Genomic DNA, 21,228 nt, shown 5'->3' with positions numbered 1-21,228 from the left:
ATGAAAGGGTTACAAATATTAACCAAAATCCCCTCAGTCATTCGGTGGTGTTCTGTACCACCCACTGCGAACATGGTGCTGTGCAAAAACAGCTGACTGTAATGGGCGACACAAACCTGAATCGATGAAAATCTGTGATAAGGAAAATAATCATCCCTAAAATGGAGAGAGCCTCCAATGGGAGAGCTTCTGTTTTAGGTAAAAAATAATCTTAGAATGAGCTACCTTGTTCTCTGGCCATTGTTATAATTATCATTACATTTTTTTTTTTAAAGCTTAGGGACCTTGTCCCTTTTTTAAATTTCTCCATTGCTTTTGCAGCCATTATTTCCATTCTTTTTGTATTACTCTGATCTTGCCTCACCCAGGACATCTTTCTGTGATTTCTAAACCTGGGAATATTTCAACTATTTGGTTTATAACCCTATTTAGATTTTTTTAAACATACCAAAAAAAATACTGATTTCTTCTAAGGCAAGCTCTTTCCACATCCCAGCTTTGGAGATGGTGAAAGAAAGCCTATTATACATTAACCCAGCCACCATGACATAATGTATTTCACAGATGCGAAGACACACATTTTTCACACTTTGACATCTCAGAAATCAGGGTGCATTTTCCAAACTGGTCTCTTCATAGTACTGGCCAGGTGGTTATATGAACCTAGTTATCACCTCCCCCTGCAGAAACTCGGACGTAGCCTTTCACATTGTCCTTATTTCCACTCACTTGAATGCACTGTTTAATAAAACCCACAACCCTAAAGGGGAAATTAACAGGCATAGAATTCTCTTAAACTTGAAGAGAGCTTTTTCCTAGGAAAAAAAGAACAGGTCTTCCTAGGACCAAAAAGAGATTTCCTTCAGCACTAAAAAAGAGATGCGACTAGCGAAAAGTGTTTAGACTTCTGAGAGTCACTCACCGAGTACATTAGTTCTTAATGCATTTTAGAGACCTGCATCTGAACAGTTAAATAAGCCTCACAAACACACACACAAAGTGAAACGACCTACTTATTATTTTTAATGGTATGGTTTGTCGATTACAATCCATCTTAAGTTTTGGTAAAAAAAAAAAAAAAAAAACCCATTGAAGAAGAAAAATACGTTCTGTATGTTCCTGGGAAGCCATGGGTTGACCTCTTCTGGTTATATCAGAAAATGCCAGCATCAAAACCTGAGGAATAGGATCAGCTCCTTGGGGGGAAAAAAATCCTAGGCTTGATGCATCACCAACACTTCTGGTGGCTCTGGAGACTATACTGTATGGAAAACCACAGAATACAACTGATTCAAAAAGTGACCTAGAAAAGTTGGGTTCCAGGGGCATCTGGGTGGCTCAGTTGGTTAAGCAGCTGCCTTTAGCTCAGGTCATGATCCCGGGGTCCTGGGATGGAGCCTCGCTGGGCTCCCTGCTCAGTGGAGAGTCAGTCTCTCCCTCTATCACTCCTCCTGCTTGTGCTCTCTCTGTGTCAAATAAAATCTTTTAAAAGGAGGAGGGAAACTGGGTGGCTCAGATGGTTAAGCATATGTCTTCAGCTCAGGTCATGATCCCAAGGTTCCGGGATCCAACCTCAAGTTGGGCTCCCAGCTCAGCAAGCAATCTGCTTCTCCCTCTCCTTCTGCCTCTCCCCCCCGCCCCCCACCCCACTTGTGCTCTCTCTGTCTTTCTATCAAATAAATAAATCTTTACAAGTAATAAAATAAAAATGAATTTTAAAAAGCTGGGCTCTGAATGTAAAGAAGTTTTTGAAATCCCTTAACCAATCTTACTTCTATTTCCCTTTATATGCATGTGCAAGACTGATCCAGACCAAATCTAAGCCTGAAAGGGCGATTTCACTTCTTAGGAAATAAAAATACTAAACTATAAAAAATCAACGTGCTGTGATTGGCAGCATTTTTTTTCAGCATGATATTATCTTATGAAATTCAAGGAAGTGTCATCCTACATCAGATTAGCAGTCCCTCCACACTAGATTTCTGGCTACTGGCAACGAGTACTTTTCTGGCTGAGCTTAGTTATGTATAGGGTTAAGCTTTAAAATTTTTCAGTTCCCCACAATCTTTTATTAACCCATTATAGATCTAAACCTGATCAGCAAGTATTTACTTAAAGTACATTAAAAATCAAGGTTGGTGGGGTGCCTGGGTGACTCCGTGGGTTGAAGCCTCTGCCTTTGGCTGGAGTCATGGTCCCAGGGTCCTGGGATCCAGTCCCTAATCAAATCGGGCTCTCTACTCAGCGGGGAGCCTGCTTCCTCCTCTTTCTCTGCCTGCCTCTCTGCCTGCTTGTGATCTCTGTCTGTCAAGTAAATAAATAAAATCTTTTAAAAAAAAATCAAGGTTGGGTTTGTATGTACCCCATTTGTTTTCCAGGGGAAAAAAGGGATCCTATATATGTGTTTTTTCACATTATTCCTTAAAAGGAAGAGTAAAAGCTTTATTTTATGTCAGAAATCATTCTGATAGTGCCTTTGTTTTGTGAGCTGTTTAAGCTAACATTAGCTTAATGTCTTAAGGAAAAAGGGAAAGCCTAGATCTCATTCCCAAATCATCAAAGAATTTAGATTCTGTCAGTTTAGAGTTTGGTTTATTTTTTCCTGAATTTCTCTTCATGCGCATCTACCTATTCATAGTCAGGTGATATCATTTTGAAGATTTTACCCATCATTGGCCCTTTTTTTTTTTTTTTGTAGGCTCCATGCCCAACCTGGGGCTTGAGCTCAGGACCCTGAGATCAAGAGTCTGATGCTCTCCCGACTGAGCCAGCAGGTGCCCCTAGCCTGGCATTTTTATAAAGAGTATATAAAGAGTATAATGCCATCTTTTTTAGAAAAGGATTCACTCATATGTCCCTTCCAAATCATAATTTAAAAACTAATAAGAACGATTACAAATTATCTCTATTCACTTTGTCATGGTTTTGATTCTTCCCTGTAAGACAGTCCCTGTCTTTGACAAAAATTTCATTTGAAAGGTAGAAGGCAAGATGGGAGTTGAACAAGAAGGAACAAAAGGCTCTTGAAAAAGGAATACAAGTAAAAGTGTGTAGCTTAGGGTTGCAAAGGTATACGGTGGACACACGGAGCATGGCGGTAGATCTCAGTGTGGAGAGAGGAGTGCAGGGGGAGATCATAGAGATGAGTTTAATCCTCATCCATCATACTAGAATTTAATTATGGCTGAAGTCGGCAAACCACAGCAGAGCAATATAAGCTTTCTTTTTTTTTTTTTCCTTAAGACTTATTGATTTATTTGAGAAAGAGAGTACAAGCAGGACGGACAGAGGGAAAGGGAAAGAGAATCCGAAATGAACTCCAAGCTCTGTGCTGAGCACAAGCCGGACACAGGGCTTGATCTCACTATCTCAGGGATCATGAGATCACGACCTGAGCCAAAACCAAGAGTCACACACCGAACCGAGTGCGCCACCCAGGCATCCCAACATGTGCCTTTTAAAAAAAAAATAATAAAGATTTTTATTTATTTGACAGAGACACAGAGAGAGGGAACACAAGCAGGGGGAGTAGGAGAGGGAGAAGCAGGCTTCCCACCCAACAGGGAGCCCAATGCGAGGCTCGGTCCAGAACCCCAGGATCATGACCTGAACCGAAAGCAGACACCCAACAAATGAGCCACCCAGGCGCCCTTATGTGCCTGTTTTTAACTAAACATACAGTTGATCCACCAGAACTAGAGACAATAAAATTTTTTTAAATAGTCGCCTCTGTCAGGAGGAGATGCCGGCAAAGGAGCGGCAGCAGGACAGGCGACCACAGGTCTAATATCATCCCGGGTTCCCCACGTTGACTTAAAATTATGCACAATGAGATTGAACTTCTTTGTTACACTCTCCCCATTCTATTCTTGCTTCAGTCTAATCAAACCAACTCCTTCCCACTTTTACATTCTGTGGAACAACTTAATACACTGTCTTATAAAGACATCAATAGCGCAGAGTTTGAGATAGGTTTTACCTTTTTAATTTATTTTATTATTTTTTAAGATTGTATTGACCCATTTGAAAGAGAGCACAAAGCTGGAGGGAGACCGAATATGAAGCAGACTCCCGCAGAGCACAGAGCCCGACTCAGGGTTCGACTTCAGGACCAAGGCTACAACCAAGAGTCAGCCACTCAACTGTCTGAGCCACCCAGACACCACTGACATAATTTTTTCTAGTAATCCTTTACCAATTCTTACCATATTCTACTCTCTTTTTTTTTCTTTCACTCCTTTCCCTCTTTCATTTCTATTCCCACATTTTTACTTTTTTTTTTTTTTTTTTTTGTCTTGCTCCCTGAAGAACAATTTATAATCCTGAAAGATAGTGCCTCTAACTTCTGGTGATAATCAGGACTGGATATGTGACTAACCACACACTTGTTCCTTCCTCTAATTCAAAATATTTTTCAAAGTTTATGTCCTCTGGAGCTTTAAATTAAAAAAAATAATAATAATTACTATTGGCTTTCATAAGACTAAGTCATCAATATGAGAACTATATTTTTGAGACTTTCACTATATTTAAACTTCCAGTTGTTGGGGCACCTGGGTGGCTCAAGCAGTTAAGGGTCTGCCTTTGACCTGGGTCATGACCTTGAGGTCCTGGGATCCAGCCCCACAACGGGGCTCCTTGCTCAGCAGGGAGTCTTTCTCTCCCTCTTCTTCTGCCCCTCCCCCTGCTTGTGCTCAGGTGCGGCTGCGCTCTTTTTCTAAAATAAATAACATCTTCAAAAAAAAAAAACTCCCAATAGTTTTCATCAGTCGACTTGCAACAATATAGAATTCTTCCCCTTAAATATAGTTACATAAGGACAAATTTAGAAGCCAGTATGAATTCCACAGACCCTGCGTTTAAAAATTAATTGATAACATTCAAACATTATTTAGGAAGAGCTCTGGAATATATTAGGTGAAAACAGCAAAGCATAATAAATTTTTGTGTAAGAAAGGGAGAACTCAGGATATAAATTTATAATTATATTTCCACAGAAAAACTCTGAAATGAAACCCAGGAAATAATAAAATTGGTTATGGCAAAAATAAGGTGGTGAGACATGGGGATGGGGAGGGTGAGGAGAGTGACATTTGTCACCGTGTACTCATCATGTTATGCTTTATGAGTCTTCTGAATTTTTTCCACTAAAAATAGCAGCTAGATTAAAACTCAAAGTAGGAGACATTAGAAAGGGGAGAAACAAAGTTTGGACGATGGGTTCTAGCACAGGAGCCTGCCCAGGAGACATGGAGAAGAAGGAGCCCAGAGGAAGTCCATATCCTCAGAAACACCATCTACACTGTTTGCAACTGAACTGACTTCAGCATCCCTTCTGGGTGACTGTATAGTGAGAAGCAAAGTGAAGTCAAAACTGGAGTCGTTTTTTTCTTCGAAATCTGAAGTGCTGCTTGCCCTCCGGACCTGGGTCCTCCTAAACAATTTTACTTCAAGCCACCACAGGCCTGAGAACAGACAGACCGTCCGCCACCTGACAGCCCCGAGTGGCTTCCTGGCATCAAAACAGATGAGCCAGGCTACAGAGGACTTACTGACTTCTCGGAAAGAATTTTGGCTTGCTGCTGGAGAGGACCTCACTGCGGGAGGCATGGCTCCTGCCGGCACACGAGTTCACAGTTCAAAGTGACCTCACCTCCTGCTCAAGCTCTTTTTAAAAACTATCCCTTGGACTCAGCCCAGTTGCATCGCTCCACACTTATGCCATCCTCCCGGACTCCTGACCCTGAACTTCCCTGGGGCTGTTTGCAACAGTATCACCCACCAAATGTCTATTTCTGGGAGCTGGCAGTTTGCTTCACCTAGGACCCTGTTATATCCTATCCTGCCTTCAAACTCCAAGTAACAAGCCCTGTGATTGTAAAGCTATTCTAGCAAACATGCAATCATTAAGATAAATAACGAGATCAAAAACTGGCATCTGAACCGTATCTCCCAAATTCAGCCCCTAAGACGACGGTTAAGGACAAACTTGAGCTCCATCTGGAGAGATGGGTGGTTTCTGTTTAGACTGAGAAGAACACAGATGACGTTCATGGAGGGAAGAGAAGGACATTTAAAAAATCCACATGGGATCATAAACAATATACTTACAAGGCTATCACTTGAAATATACCCTCTAACACTACTGTGCTGACATGTTTAATTTTCCATTTATAAGATTGGCCCTTTCTATGCGTAGTGCCACAGATCTCCGCTGATTCGTGTGAGCTCCTGCCTGCTACCATACAATTGCTCATCACACGCCTTCACTACACCAATCCAATGCTCTAAAGCTACTTCATCACGAGACTTTTCACAGCCCCCACCAACCACTCATTCTTTGCCTATCAACCTTAGACCCACACGTTTAAAGCCAAAGGCCAAGCAACCTGTCTTCCCCAAAGTCATCCCGATACAAGCAATATTTACATTCAACTCTCAGAAAGAGTAACGCAGAGTTTAAATACCCACAGTTGTGGGGCCTGGCCTCCACAGACCTTCCACAATCCTCCCACTATATGCGTATCCTACGGACATAGCTGAGCTCCCTTACTGATGAAGGTTAACCAGCCCAGAAATAGTCCAGCTCACTTCAGCACTCCCATTACACCAAGCTCCTGAGATTTCAAAAAACTGTTCTAATTAGGGGATCCTCTGGATAGGATTTGTACCTACCCTCACTGCTAAACGCTATTGGCATTTTTTGCTCAGTCGTAACGTGTGTACTTTTGGCCTTCATACAGCTCACAAAAAAACTAAAAGAATTATGCTTAGGATCCCAATTTTGCCTGAAGCCATGTACTTCGGGATTGGGCTTTTCGTAAGGCCCTTATAACAAAAATCAATGTCACCTGTACCTGGTATTGCCCAATAAAAATTGGATTCCCATTCAGTCTTGCTCACACTGGGGCTTCCTATGACTATATATCAGTCTCAAGCACCATGCCCTTCAACTTCACTTCGGCAAGGCCATTAATTGACGTGACCCTACTGCCATTCCCTATTATGTGGAACAGGTCATTGGGAGTTGCAGGCTTTTCAACCGGGGTCACCGTCATCAACAGACAAAATCAAATCACAGAGAACTATCAATGAATGTCCAAGACTTTATCTAATTTTGACTAAATTTTGAGGCATGGCACCTATGAAACACAGGTCAAGACTCTGTGTTCTGCAAATCCTTAACTTATTTTCATGGCTGGCTAAGAACCAGCTTCCAAGTTAGGCTAATTTTACTAATAGGAATGTTAGTGATCAATTTCCTCCCTGTTTGCCTCTTAAAAGACTGCAATAATGCAGTTCCCAACTATTATACATAATATAATTTATTTTATTGTGGTAGGAACATTTAACATGAGATCTACCCTCTTAACCGATCGTTAGCGTACAATATCGTATTACTGTCTCGGAGCACAATGTCGCACAGCAGATTTACAGGAGATATTCACCTTGCAGACATACCAGGGCTAACATATCTCCCGTAATTCCACTGAAGCACCTTGAGAAGCCCATGCACCACAGGGCCAATAGCATTAGCTATATTTTCTTAATCATGTAATTTCCATGCTGCGGAATCTGGAGACTTCTGACCCAGGGAAACCACCCACCCAGGATTAACTAATTCCAAGAGATAACAAACAACCTGCCGACTAGCAAAGCTTTGATACACAGCGAACCAACCCGAGTCCATACCCCCAACCTGGATCCATTAATCGGACCTCAAAAGCCCAGGATTCAATTCCCCTGCCCTAATCACTACTGGGCAAAGAACCAGACAACTGGAGACCATCCTACAGCCCAGAGTCCATAGAAACTACTCAAACTTTCCAATTATACACAATTGTACGCCTTTCTTACCTTGCTTAGCCTTCCTTCCCGAGAAGAAATCTCCATTAAGGCTCCCACCTAAGGTCTCCCTACCCCCTCTCTCTGCTAATCAGACTCTTTCCCCAGCGGCCTTCCTAGCAGGCCTGCCATCTGTTTCTAAGGGACCGTGAGTATAATGAAAATATTTTCATTCACGGCAATCACTTTCATGTCCCTGTCTCTTACGGTTTCTCCTCAAAACAAGTCAGGGAACATTATTAGAACAATTGGTGCAGACAGCGTGTCGCTTCACACCAGTAAGGGATGCTATCTCCCGGAACTGCCTGGGCTCACCAACTAAACTCAGCAGCCACGCGCACTGCCCGCGAAGATTCCACCGTAGGGCGTCTCCCACCACACCACACAGAATGCCTCCAAGAGTGCCCGCTAGACTATAGCACCAGGTCTGGAAACCTACCAGGTCCTTTTTTTTTTTTTTTTTAACCACAGTGGGATGAACATAAAATTCACTCGCAGGAGAAGTTTGGAAAATGCACAAACATGTGGAATTAAACCACAGCTCCAGAACAACCAATGAATCGAAAAGGAAATAAAAATGGAAGCCAAAAAAGTACCTTGAAACAAAAAAATAAAATAAAATAAAACCACAACAAAGTTTATAAGATAAAGCAGAAGCAACGCTCAAAGTAATGTTTCACTGAAAAATTACACAAAGAGGGGCACCTAGGTGGCTCAGTGGTGCGTTAAAGCCTCTGCCTTCTGCTCAGGTCATGATCCCAGAGTCCTGGGATCGAGCCCCAAGTTGGGCTCTCGGCTCAGTGGGGAGTCTGCTTCCTCCTCTCTCTCTGCCTGCCTCTCCACCTACTTAAGGTCTCTGTCTGTCAAATAAATAAATAAAATCTTTTAAAAAAAGAAAGAAAGAGGGGCACCCGAGTGGCCCAGTGGGTTAAAGCCTCTGCTTTTGGCTCAGGTCATGATCTCAGGGTCTTGGGATCGAGCCCCAAGTTGGGCTCTCGGCTCAGTGGGGAGTCTGCTTCCTCCTCTCTCTCTGCCTGCCTCTCCACCTACTTAAGGTCTCTGTCTGTCAAATAAATAAATAAAATCTTTTAAAAAAAGAAAGAAAGAGGGGCACCCGAGTGGCTCAGTGGGTTAAAGCCTCTGCTTTTGGCTCAGGTCATGATCTCAGGGTCTTGGGATCGAGCCCCACATCGGGCTCTCTGCTCAGCTCCCCTCCCCATCCACCTGCCTCTCTGCCTACTTGTGATCTCTGTCTGTCAAATAATAAATAAAATCTTAAAAAAGAAAGAAAGAAAGATTACACTAAGAATGCAGAAAGATCTGAGGTAACAATTGAACATGAACCACAGGAAACAACAGACAGAACTACGGACGTCACCAAAAATTAGCAGGTAGGTAGAAAATAATAAAGTCAGCAGAAATCAAAGAAATACACAATGGAAAGATAAAAGAAAAGATCAGTGACAAAGGGTTCCCTTTAATAAAGATAAACAAAACTGACAATTTTCGTTAGACTGACAGACAAAAAATGGAAGACTCCGTGTCGTATAATCTGGAGTGAAGGACAGGACACTTCAATTCCTACCACACGGACAAAGCAGCAGAAGAGAGGACTGTAACAATTCCATGCCCACCACGGGATCGCCTCCAAGAAGTGGTTAAGTCCCATGTTTCTAGGTCTCCTTGACCTGGCTTTGTTCACTCCTTCCCGACAAATCTCTGTTCAGGCTCCATCCCGCAGGGCCCCAGCCCCCTCTGCCTGCTGACCTTGCAGGCTGCTTTCACGCTGGCCCTGCCCACCGGCCTCCTCCTCTGTTTTCGGGGACCATGAACAGAATACGAACTTCTTCCTTCAGGCCAATCTTTCTCCTATCTGTGTTCCTCTCTCTTTCTGCCCAGAACAACATCAGGCCATGTAGATGGGACGACGGGCCTGTAGGAATGTGTATCCCCACACAGGGCCGAGGACACACGCCCTGGATGGCTCAGATGCACAGAAAGGACCCAAGGGCAGCAGCCGCCCCCTGAAGGGAAATACTGCTTGGGCCTCCCTTGCTGCCGGAGGGCTGCCGCGCGGTGCTGACTTTGGTCCCGTGTGGTCACGATGCCCCACATAACCCTGAGGAGCTCGGAAAGTGGGGTCCCTGTAATCAGCCTCAAAGATGCGGTGAAGAGCACCGAGCCCCGCAGAGCCCCACACTGGACCCAGAGGGGCCCCAAACTGAATTCGGGAATTTCTATCCAGCATATTTCAGGAAATCCTACAACTCAACAAGAGAAAAACAAATAACCTGATTAAAATAGAGGCAGAGGATTCAATAGACACTTCTCCAAAAAGGGAATAAATATGATTAACAAGTATATGAAAATGTTTCACATCACTAATCATCAAGGAAATGCATGGGAATGAATCAGGGAAATCACGCCCCCGGTGATAGAACACCTCACATGTATCTAATGTCCCTTACCAAAGGAACAGAAAATGACGATCCCATTGCAGGCTGCAGTGGGAGGAGATGAAGAAACTGGAACAGTAGACCTATTATGTGAATGTACTTTATCCAAATACTTCACCCATGCAAACAGGAAACAGTAGGGAATTACTCAAAAATATAAGAAGAGAGGATACCATATGATCCAATAATCCCACTTGTGATTTCATCCAAAATTACTCAGAGGAGAATCTTAAGGAGATAGTTGGACCCCCATTTTCATCACAACATTATTCACGGTTGCCCTGTGGTAGAACCAATCCTCATTCTCATTGCTAGGTGAACAGATGGAGAAAATGGGATATATACATACAGTGGAATACTCTGCAGCCTTAAGGAAAAAATTCTTTCCCGTGCTTCTACATGAACAGACTCAAGAATATCATACGAAGAGAAATAGGCTAGTCTCAGAAATGACAAATAGTATATGATCCCACTTGTTTGAACTATCTAAAGTACTCAAAAGTCATTAAAAAAAAAACAACAACAAAGTAGAATCGCAGTTCCCAAAGTCTAGGGGAAGAGAGAGGAGACATTAGTGTATTGGTTATACAATTTCAAAACTGGAAAATAAAAAAGACTTAAGGAAATGTTCAACACAAAGTGAAAACACTGAACAAACACTAAGTATACACTCAAAAATGACTAAGATAATAGTTAGGAAAATCTTTTTTTACGCACAATAGCCTCAATGGCATAAATCCTGCAGGTCAGAGGAACTTGAAGGATCTCTATGTTGAGCTCTGAGCCTGGGCTCACCGTCCAGGAGAAGCAAATCGCCTCCTATCCAAAGATTTCAGGACCGACTGGAAGATCTTTACATTCTTGGAGACCAGGTTTTACACGGCCAGGAACCATCGCTCTACCCTGCCGAGTGACCCCCACTGTTCAAACTCTCCAATCATAGTTTGCACCCCCTTGGTTACCTTGCTTAGTCCACTTTTTTTTTTTTTTTTTTTTTTTTTGTCTTTCAGGTACGCTCTGCACCAACATGAAGCCTGAACTCAGGATCCCAGAACAAGACTCATAAGCTGGGTACCTGTGTGGCTCAGTTGGTTAGGCAACTGCCTTCCGCTCAGGTCATGATCCCGGAGTCCCAGGATCGAGTCCCAGGATCAAGTCCTAGGATTGAGTCCCACATCGGATTCCCAGTTCCATGGGGAGTCTGCTTCTCCCTCTAACCTTCTCCCCTCTCGTGCTCTCTCTCTAATAAATAAAATCTTAAAAAAAAAAAAAGTCACAAGCTCTACCAATGGAGCCAGCCAGGAATCCCCTTGCTTAACCCATTTCTGCCTGAGGAAAAGTCCAATGATACCCTCACCCACAGTTTCTGCCCACCATTCACCATTCCTCCCTGACCCAACGCAGCTGCTGATCATGCAGACTGCTACACCAGAGGCCCTTCTGGTCACCCATGTCAAATAATTCTAGGACACTGTGAGTATGAAAAATTATTTTCCTTTATAACAATCCTTTTTATGTCTGTGCATGTAAGTATCTGCAAAACCAAGTCCAGGGAGCCTTATTAGAACAACTGGTACAGCCGCCAGGCACCGTTCACAAGGAGAGGATGATACATCCTCGGACTGCTTGAGATCCAGGAAACCTAGCAACCACCTACGGACACCACTGTTTGTTGGCATGATTGCTGCTGCGCTGCGACTGCATTCTGTTGTTTTCGTCCAAGACAGCCAAGATTTCTCAGCCTAAAATCTGTGCTCCCTGCAAGAGCTGTCATACAGAATGTGGTCTTCAGAGCCCAGCCCCAAGCCGACGTGAGAGCAGGTCGTACTGCCCCACACGGACTGCACCGAGGGTGCCTGGGATGCCAGAATGTCCAGAAGGCTGGAATCGGATCCAGTTCCGTTCTCCCCACAGGGAACGAATTCACTCCACATGTGTGGACTCAAAAAGTGAAGAATTCACAAAGCTGTGGAAATTGAAACACGACACGAGAATGATCAATGGTCGAGCAAGGAAAGCGAAGGGAACTAAGAACTAATCTTGAACAGAAAAAAATGAAAACTATATATAACAAAGTGTGAGATGCAGCAAATTCAGTTATCAGAGGACACTTGTCCCGAGCACATTACATGAAGCTTAGAGAGGGATCCCAAAAGGCAACCAAACTTTAACCTCAGGGAAAAGGACTGAGAACAAACCACTAAATCAAAAATTAACTGTAGAAGGAAATAATATGGATGGAATAAAAATGAGGGATAGACAGACAACAGAAAGATCAACAACTCTTTACTTTCTAAAGATTTATTTATTTTATAGAGACAACACAAGCCAAGGGAGGGACAGACCGAGAGGGGAGAAGAGTCAGTCCTAAGGAGAACCCGCGACGAGCGCAGAGACCAGACCAATCTCACGACCCTCTCAACACCTTGAGATGATGACCCTAGAAAAACCAAGAGCTGACTGCTTAACGAACCATGCCACGGAGATACCCCAAAATGAGACTTCCCTTTTTATTTATTTTTTAAAAGATTTTATTTATTTATTTGACAGAGAGATCACAAGTAGGCAGAGAGGCAGGCAGAGAGAGAGGGGGAAGCAGGCTCCCCGCTGAGCAGAGAGCCCGATGTGGGGCTCGATCCCAGGACCCTGAGATCATGACCTGAGCCGAAAGCAGAGGCTTTAACCCACTGAGCCACTCAGGCGCCCCGAGACTTCCCTTTTTAAAAAGACAAGCAAAATTGACATGTTTTAGTTAGACTACCATACAGAAATAAGGAGGAAACCAATTAATAAAATCAGAAGCAAAAGAGGAGACATTACAAGTATTGCCATAGAAATATCCAGCCCGTCCCGCCACCTGCCTTTTTCTCGGGGACCCTGAGCAGAATAAGAACTTCATCCTTCAGGCCAATCTTTCCTGTCTGTGTTCCTCTCTCTTTCTGCCCCCCAAAAACAGCAGACAAGGTAGGTAGGAAAAAGGGCCTACAGCCATGTGGACCCCCACACAGACCCAAGGACACACACCCCGGGCAGCTTGGGCCCACAAAAAGGACCCAAGGGCAGCCGCCCTCCCCTTGAAGGGAAACCCTGCTTAGGGCTCCTTTGCTGCTGGAGGGCTGCCACACTGTGCTGACTACGGTCACATGCGGTCGCGACGTCCCACACCAACACTGAGGAGATCGGAAAGTGGGGTCCCCTAAGTGACCTCAAAGATGCGGTGAAGAGCACCGAGCCCCGCAGAGCCCCACACGGGACCAGACAAACGCCAAACACGGCCACATGCGGTGCCCCGCCGTGCCGCCAAGGAACACTGATGGGGCTGAGGACGGCGTCGCGGTGCTCTCGGACCACTCACTGAGGCCAAGAGGAGCCTCTGCAAAATAAAGGGTATTCCAGGACACCTCTTGGGATGGTAAGGCAGGCATGACAAGGATCGTAGCCAGAGAGATGGACCCCTCCAACTGGGACTTCATGTCGGGGACACAGCACCATTCACTCCAACTACTGCGCGGGCCAGTGCGAATAATTTCTAGAGTGGACGGTGGAAGGAACAAGGCAGAAGAAACCAATGGGGATGCTGGTTAGGGCGACCACACCGGATTCTTGCTGATGAAAGCCCAGAGGGATCAGGCAGCACCTGGGGAAGGATGGCCATCCTACGTGGATAACTAGGATATCCCCGATGGAAAGATGGGGTTCTGGCTCAGCTCACCCAGCAGAACTCTTCCTAAAACTGATTTACAGGGAGATTCACAGATAACCCTTGGAGAAAGCTCAGGAGCCTGACTGAGGTATGGGAAAGGAGAAATGTTGTCATGGGGGAGACCCATGGCCAGTACTCAGGCAAAAGTTCTAGGGAGCAAAGGGCTGCTATGCAGGTAAGACAATGTGTGCAGTGCCACCGTGGTCCCCTGCCCTCTGCGCACAGTGCACACGTTAGTGATGCGTGCCGAGCAGCGGAACTCCGGCGCAAACAGGGCCACTTACGGAAAACAGTCACTGACACTCATTCGGAGAGTGAGACCCGCTTTACAAGGGACCTTGGCAATAAGTATACGGAACGGTGACCTTGAGATTCCTGAATTGGGAAGAGACTGGCTCAGCTCTAAATACAGCCTGGGCAGTTGTCCCTATGGAATTTCATGTAATACACGAGTTTCTTCAGCGGCTCAGTTTGTGCCATTTCAGGGTAATAAAAAAAGTTACAATAATCAGTTAGAAATAAAGAATTATAGTTACTACACAAGAAATAGGCTAATATTACACTCAGAATTTTTTTTAAAGATTTTATTTGACAGAGAGAGAGAGAAGCAGTGAGAGAGGGAATGCAAGCATGAAGACAGAGAAGCAGGCTTCCGGAAGAGCCAGGAGCCCAATGTGGGGCTTGATCACAGGACCTTGGGATCATGACCTGAGCCAAAGGCAGATGCTTAATGAATGAGCCACAAAGTGCCTTACCCTTACACAATTTTTTTAAAAACTGACCTATGATACTCGATCAACCTTTAAGACTATCCCATGTCATTGCCTGCATCAACAGAGTAAGGGACAAAATACAGAAAAGGAGAACATAATTTCAAATGAAATATCTGATAAAGAGTTTCCTACCCAGCATAATTCAGGAGCCTCTACAACTCAACGACTTAAAAAACAAATGGCTCCATTAATATGGGCAGAAGATTCAATAGACATTGCTCTAAAGAAGGTATACAAATTGCCAACTAGCATATGAATGACGCCCAGCATCACTAATCATCAGGCAAATGCATATCAATACCACAGTGATACCTTATCTCACAGTATCAGAAGAGCCACTATCAAAAAAGAAAGGGAAAAAAAGCAGCTCTCTTCCTGGTCCTGGTGCTGTGTGCAGAGGTGGCGACCCTCTGTCACCGGGCATCATGTCTGCACTCAGATCTTTGGTGGAGCCCAAGGTCATTAAGAAGAGAACCAAGAAATTCATCGGGCACCAGTCAGACCGAATGTCAAATTAAGCGCAACTGGCAGAGACCCAGAGGCATTGAGAGCGCGGTGCCAGGGAGACTGAAGGGCCAGTTCTCCGTGCCCTACATTGGTATTGGGACCAACAAGAAAACAAAGTACAAGCTGCCCAATGGCATCCGGAAGTTCCTAGTCCACGACGTCAAGGAGCTAGAAGGGGTGCTGCTGTGCCACAAATCTCCCTGCGCAGTGAATGCGCACGACGTCTCCTCCAGGAACTGCAGAGCCCTGCTGGAAAGAGCAGCCCAGAGGCCATCAGCGTCACCGACGCAGCGCCACACGGCGCAGCAAAGAAAATGCAGACAGCCTGTTGTTCCCGTCATCTTTGTGTTAAAAAAACCTATAACACCACAAAAAAAGAACAAAACATGACTATTGCTGGGGGAGATGGATGAGAGTCAAGAACACAAGATGTTGTTGGTGTGAATGTGAGTTGTGTACCCTCCTTCATAAAAGCAGTATAAAAGATACGCAAAAATATGCAAAGAGAGAATATCACATGATCCAGGAATCCCACTTGTGGTATTAACCAGAACTACTAAAGGTAGAGTTAGAAACACATTTGGACCACTACGTTCATTGCTAATTTGTTCAAATCCGCAAGAGATGGAGCTGTCCCAAAAGAAATCGCTAGAAGAATGGAGAAGGAAATAGGTGCGTATATACAGCGCCAAACTCTGAGGCCTTCAGTAAAACAACCACAACAACGAAAAAAACCTTTCAAATACTATGGCATGAATGCACATCAAGGACATTTTACTCAGTAAAATAACCCTGTCACAGGAAAGATAAATCTGTTTCACCCACTTCTTTTTTTAAAAAGATATTATTTTTTATTTGACAGACAGAGATCACAAGTAGGCAGAGAGGCAGGCAGAGAGAGAGGAGGAAACAGGCTCCCTGCGGAGCAGAAAGCCCGATGCGGGGCTCGATCCCAGGACCCTGGGATCATGACCTGAGCCGAAGGCAGAGGCTTTAACCCACTGAGCCACCCAGGCGCCCTTTCCCCCACTTCTTTAAAGCATGGTACCACTGGTAGGTTCGCCAGTGCAGGGAATGGCGTCAGGACATAGCGGTAACGTGACGTGGTTTCCTACACGGAGCCACGGTCAGAGGAAAGAACACTCGAGGACACTTGCTAACAATGGTAATGCAGTCGTCATCAGGAGCGCAGCGATGCATATAGGGACTCTGCAGTTGGGCTCCACACGGTGGGGGAGAGGAGAGAGACAAGACTCAATCTGAATATGGCAAGAACAAATGTGCAATCGGTGATTTTTCTTTATTTGCCCACGTGAGCAATTGTACCGAAGAGCAGAGGAAGACAGTGGATTGATCGAAACTCCTAAGGGGAAACATCAAGGATAAAGAGGTTTCTGGATGAGCTTCCTCTGTGGACCCCTGTAGAAGACAGGTCGAGGTGACGAGAAATCACGGGCAGATGTGAGGATGACGCACGCGGTCACAGGTCCGAGCGCTCAGCAGTGGAGGGTGCAGGTTCTGGGGAAACACACTCAGCGACAGGCGAGTGGCAGCTCCATTTGACAAGGACGTGCGCGGAGTCTAAGAGAAGGTTCAAGGCTGATCTGGTATGGTGAACAAAGAATTCTCCTCCCCAAACAGCGCCTGGAAAGGCCTGGAAGCGTGGTGAGAGATCCGGACAGAGGCGTGGCTGCAGTAAGGCACCGAGGCAGGGGGCTAACCTCTGTACCGAGGTACGATGCCGCCTCAGAACCGTCAGGGGTGCACCGCGGGGCCGTGGACCACGCTGCTCACAGAACCGCACACAGTACAGAGGAGCGATGTCACCTGCCTTGTTCTGCAGCAGCGGGTCACAGGGATGCTGCTAAGGAAAGGAGCATTCAATGACCTTCTTGGACAAAGGAATGCAGACGTTCCTCAGGACCACAGCTTAAGATCTAGGGACCCTCCCGCTCAGACTTCTCAGTGCGGGACTGACTGCGGCCAACTCCAAATACAATGTGGGACTTGTGCGTGGACACAAAGAGCCCGTGAGGACTATGCGGCGAGATTAGGAAGTGGGAACATCATGGTAAAGGGGGCTTCGGGCCCAACCATCTACCGTGAGGCTTGCAGAGAGAGATAGGCGTGGCCGAGTATGACACGCGGGATGCAGACGCCGGAGGATGCTGATCGCACACCCAGCGCGCTCAGATGGGACGTTTTAATGAAAACCATTTAGTAGGGCTCCTTCATACGTGGTTCACAAACGAGTGCATACACGAGCCCTACGTGACCTTTTAGAAACCTGAGTAAGTGTACTGAGGTATGGAACCTTTGTCGCCAATGACTATCTGGTATAGAGCTTCGGTACGGTAAGAAGAACCATCCCGATTTGGTGTCACCTATGGAACCCAGGTGTTGTCCGAAGTAGGGGACAGTGCAGAGCTGATGGATGGACAGGGAAGGCCCCAAGGAAATGCCAGTTCAGAAGCCTGGATTCAGAGCTGCAGAGAATTCCACGCTACTTGGCGTGCAAGGACCACAGTGAAGAAGAGGAAGTGTAAGGACACTTGTTAAGATGGTAAGAAAGGCTTTGCTCAGGTCCTTCGCAATACATATAGGGACCCGTTCGCCTGGGCTTTACGACTGCGGAAGGAACTGGGCTCACCTCCCAATAGATCCTGCGCAGTTCTGACCACACATCTTCTACAAGGACATGGGTTTCATTTAAGCCACTGAGTTTGTTGTGATTTGTGTGTGCGTGTGTGTGTGTATGCTTAATACTGATATATACTATGAGTAATAAAAATATGACAGTAATCAATGTGAAATCAGTTAGTCTATTTATGCACAACCAATACACAAACACTGTACTTACGAATTATGAACAATAGACAAATGTGACTACAACAGATTTTGAACTTCTGCACGGCCAAGGAAGCAATCACTGCAGTAAAGGCAACTCACAGGATTTATCATGACAAAACCAATCATGAGCTCACACACACCTGCACACTAAAGAAAACACATATTAAGGGTTTATGACATGTAACAAAAGCATTTCTCAGAGGACATTTCTACTGAAAACTACTATCCCAAGAATAGAAAAAGATCTCTAATAACAACATAATTTTAGTGTGAGAAAAGACTAGAGAGAATAACATATTAACCAAAAATTCTCCATAGGAAGGAAATAATATAGGTGGAGAACTCGAGGATCTATAGATCAAAGCACAATATAGAAAGGCCAATGGATACAGGCTCCCTTGAACAAAGATAAACGAAATTGACAATTTTCGTTACAGGAACCAAGAGAAAACGATGGAGGATGCCATTTAGTACAATCTGGAACAAAAGACGGGACCTTCAACTCCTACCACGGAAGGACAAAGCAGCAGAAGAGACTACTGTAACAATTTCCCACCCACAACAGGACAGCCTCTAAGAGGTGGTTAGATCCTAACTTTGTGCCTCTCCTTGACCTTGCGTTGACAAATCCGCCATCCAAGCTCAGGTCCTCAGGCATCTCTGCCCCTCTGCCTGCTGACGTCGCAGCCTGCTTCCCCTCTGGCCCTGCTCGCCAGCCGCCTCCACATTTTCAGGGTCCGCAAGCAGAATAGGAACTTCTTCATTCAGGCCAATCTTTTTCCTGTCTGTGTTCCTCTCTCTTTCTGCTGCAAAAAAATGGCAGGCCATGCAGGTGGGACAACAGGACTGCAGGCGTGTCAATTCCCTCACAGGGCCGAGGACACAAGCTCCCTACCACTCGGATGCACAGACGGAACTCAGGAGCCTTAGTCACCCCCTGAGCAGAAAACCTGCTGGTGGCACCCTTGCTGCTGGAGGCTCCCGCGCTCTGCTGACTACGGTTGTGTATGGCCCCTGGGGAGCTCAGAAAGTGGAGTCCCTCCAAGCGACCTAAAGATGCGGTGAAGAACGCCAAGCCCCACAGAGCCCCGCATGGGACCCAGCCGATCCCCAAACACAGCCGCGTGCGGTGGCACGAGGGGACCGCCAAGGAGCGCTGATGAGGCTGAGGAAGGCGTCGCGGTGCGCTCGGGCCCCTCGCTGTGGCCAAGAAGAGCCTCCGCAGAGAGAAAGGATATTCCATGACACCTGTTAGGAGGGTAAGGCAGGCATGACAAGGATTGTAGCAACAGATAGACGGACCCCTCCAACTGGAACTTCATGTCAGGGACACAGCACCATTCATTCCAAGCACTGTGCGGGACAGTGTGAAAAATTTCTAGAGTGAACGGAGGAAGGAACAAATGCAGAAGAAACCAATGGGGATGCTGGTTAGGGTGACCACACAGGATTCTTGCTGATGAAAGCCCAGAAGGAACAGGCAGCACCTGGGGAACGATGGCCATCCTGAGGGGATATGTAGGGTGTCCCCACATGGATAGACGGGGTTCTGGCTGACCTCACCCAGCAGAACCCGTCCTAAAACTGATTGACAAGGAGGTGCACAGATGACCCTCGGAGAAAGCTCGGGAGCATAACTGAGGCATGGGACAGGAGCATCGGTGTCATGGGGGTGACCCACGTCCTATGAGAAACACGTGTTCCAGGGAAAACAAGGGTTGCTATGCACATAGGATACCATGGTGAGTCCGGCGCAGGGTGCCCTGTCCTGTGCGCACAGTGCACTCGTTAGTGATCCGTGCAGAGCGGCACAACTCTGTCACACACAGGGCCACTTTGCCAAAAACAAATAATCCCCGACACTCGTTCAGATGATGAGACACACCTTATAAGGGACATTGCCAATAAGTATAGGTTACTGTGACTTTGGGATTCCTGGAATGGGGAGAGACTGGCTCAGCTCTAAATACAGCCTGGCAACTGTATTTGATGCAATACATGAGTTTCCTTTAGTCGCTGAGTTTGTGCCATTTCAGGGCAATAAAAATTACAGTAATCAGTTAGAAATCAATCGTTATATTTATTACACAAGAAATACACAAATACTACCCTTACAATTTTTTCTTTAAATTTCATCGATTTGACAGAGAGAGAGACTGTGAGAAAGGGAACACAAGCATGGAGAGTGGAAGATGAGAAGTGGAGAGAGAAGGAAGCTTCGTGCAGAGCCAAGAGCCCAATATGGGTCTTGATCCTAGGACCCTGGGATCATGACCTGAGCCAAAGGCAGATGCTTAACTAATGAGCCACTCAGGTGCTTTACTCTTATGAATGTTTATAAAAAACTGACCTATGATACTCGATCAACCTTTAAGACTATCGCACGTCATTGCCTGCATCAACAAGTAAGGGGCAAAATACAGAAAAGGAGAACATAATTACAAATCAAATATCTGACAAGAGTTTCTTACTCAGCATAATTCAGGAGCCTCTACAACTCAACAAGATCAAATAGCCCCATTAATATGGGCAGAAGATTCAATAGACATTGCTCTAAAGAAGGTATACAAATTGCCAACTAGCATATGAATGATGCCCAGCATCACTAATCGTCAGGCAAATGCATCTCAAAACCACAGTGATACCTTTTCTCACAGTATCAGAAGAGCCAGTAACAAAACAAACAAACAAACAAACAAACAAACAAAAGCAGCTCTCTTCACCCCCACTGGCGCTGGGTGCGGAGGTGGCAGCCCTCTGCTACTGGGTGTCACGGCTGCCCTCAGACCTTTGGTGGAGCCCAAGGTCATTAAGAAAAGAACCAAGAAGTTCATCAGGCACTAGTCAGACCGATGTGTCAATGAAGCGCAACTGGCTGAGAGACCCAGAGGCATTGAGAGCGCGGTGCCAGGGAGATTCAAGGGCCAGATCTCCGTGCCATACGTTGGTATTGGGACCAACAAGAAAACAAAGTACAAGCTGCCCAGTGGCATTCCCGAAGTTCCTAGTCCACGACGTCAAGGAGCTAAGGTGCGGCTGATGGGCCACAAATCTCTGTGTGGGGATTGCTCATGATGTCTCCTCCAAGAACTCC

The 21,228-nt window shown here is 45.6% G+C and overlaps 1 pseudogene; it reads left to right on the top strand.

Moving 5' to 3' along the window:
• The first annotated feature begins 15,202 nt into the window (after nt 1–15,202).
• On the top strand, nt 15,203–16,847 carry LOC123950384 (annotated as a pseudogene).
• Nucleotides 16,848–21,228: the final 4,381 nt, after the last annotated feature.

Source organism: Meles meles, chromosome 9 (genome assembly GCF_922984935.1).
Source record: "Meles meles chromosome 9, mMelMel3.1 paternal haplotype, whole genome shotgun sequence".
NCBI classification, from domain to species: domain Eukaryota; kingdom Metazoa; phylum Chordata; class Mammalia; order Carnivora; family Mustelidae; genus Meles; species Meles meles.
This window is presented reverse-complemented; position numbering and strand designations above follow the sequence as displayed.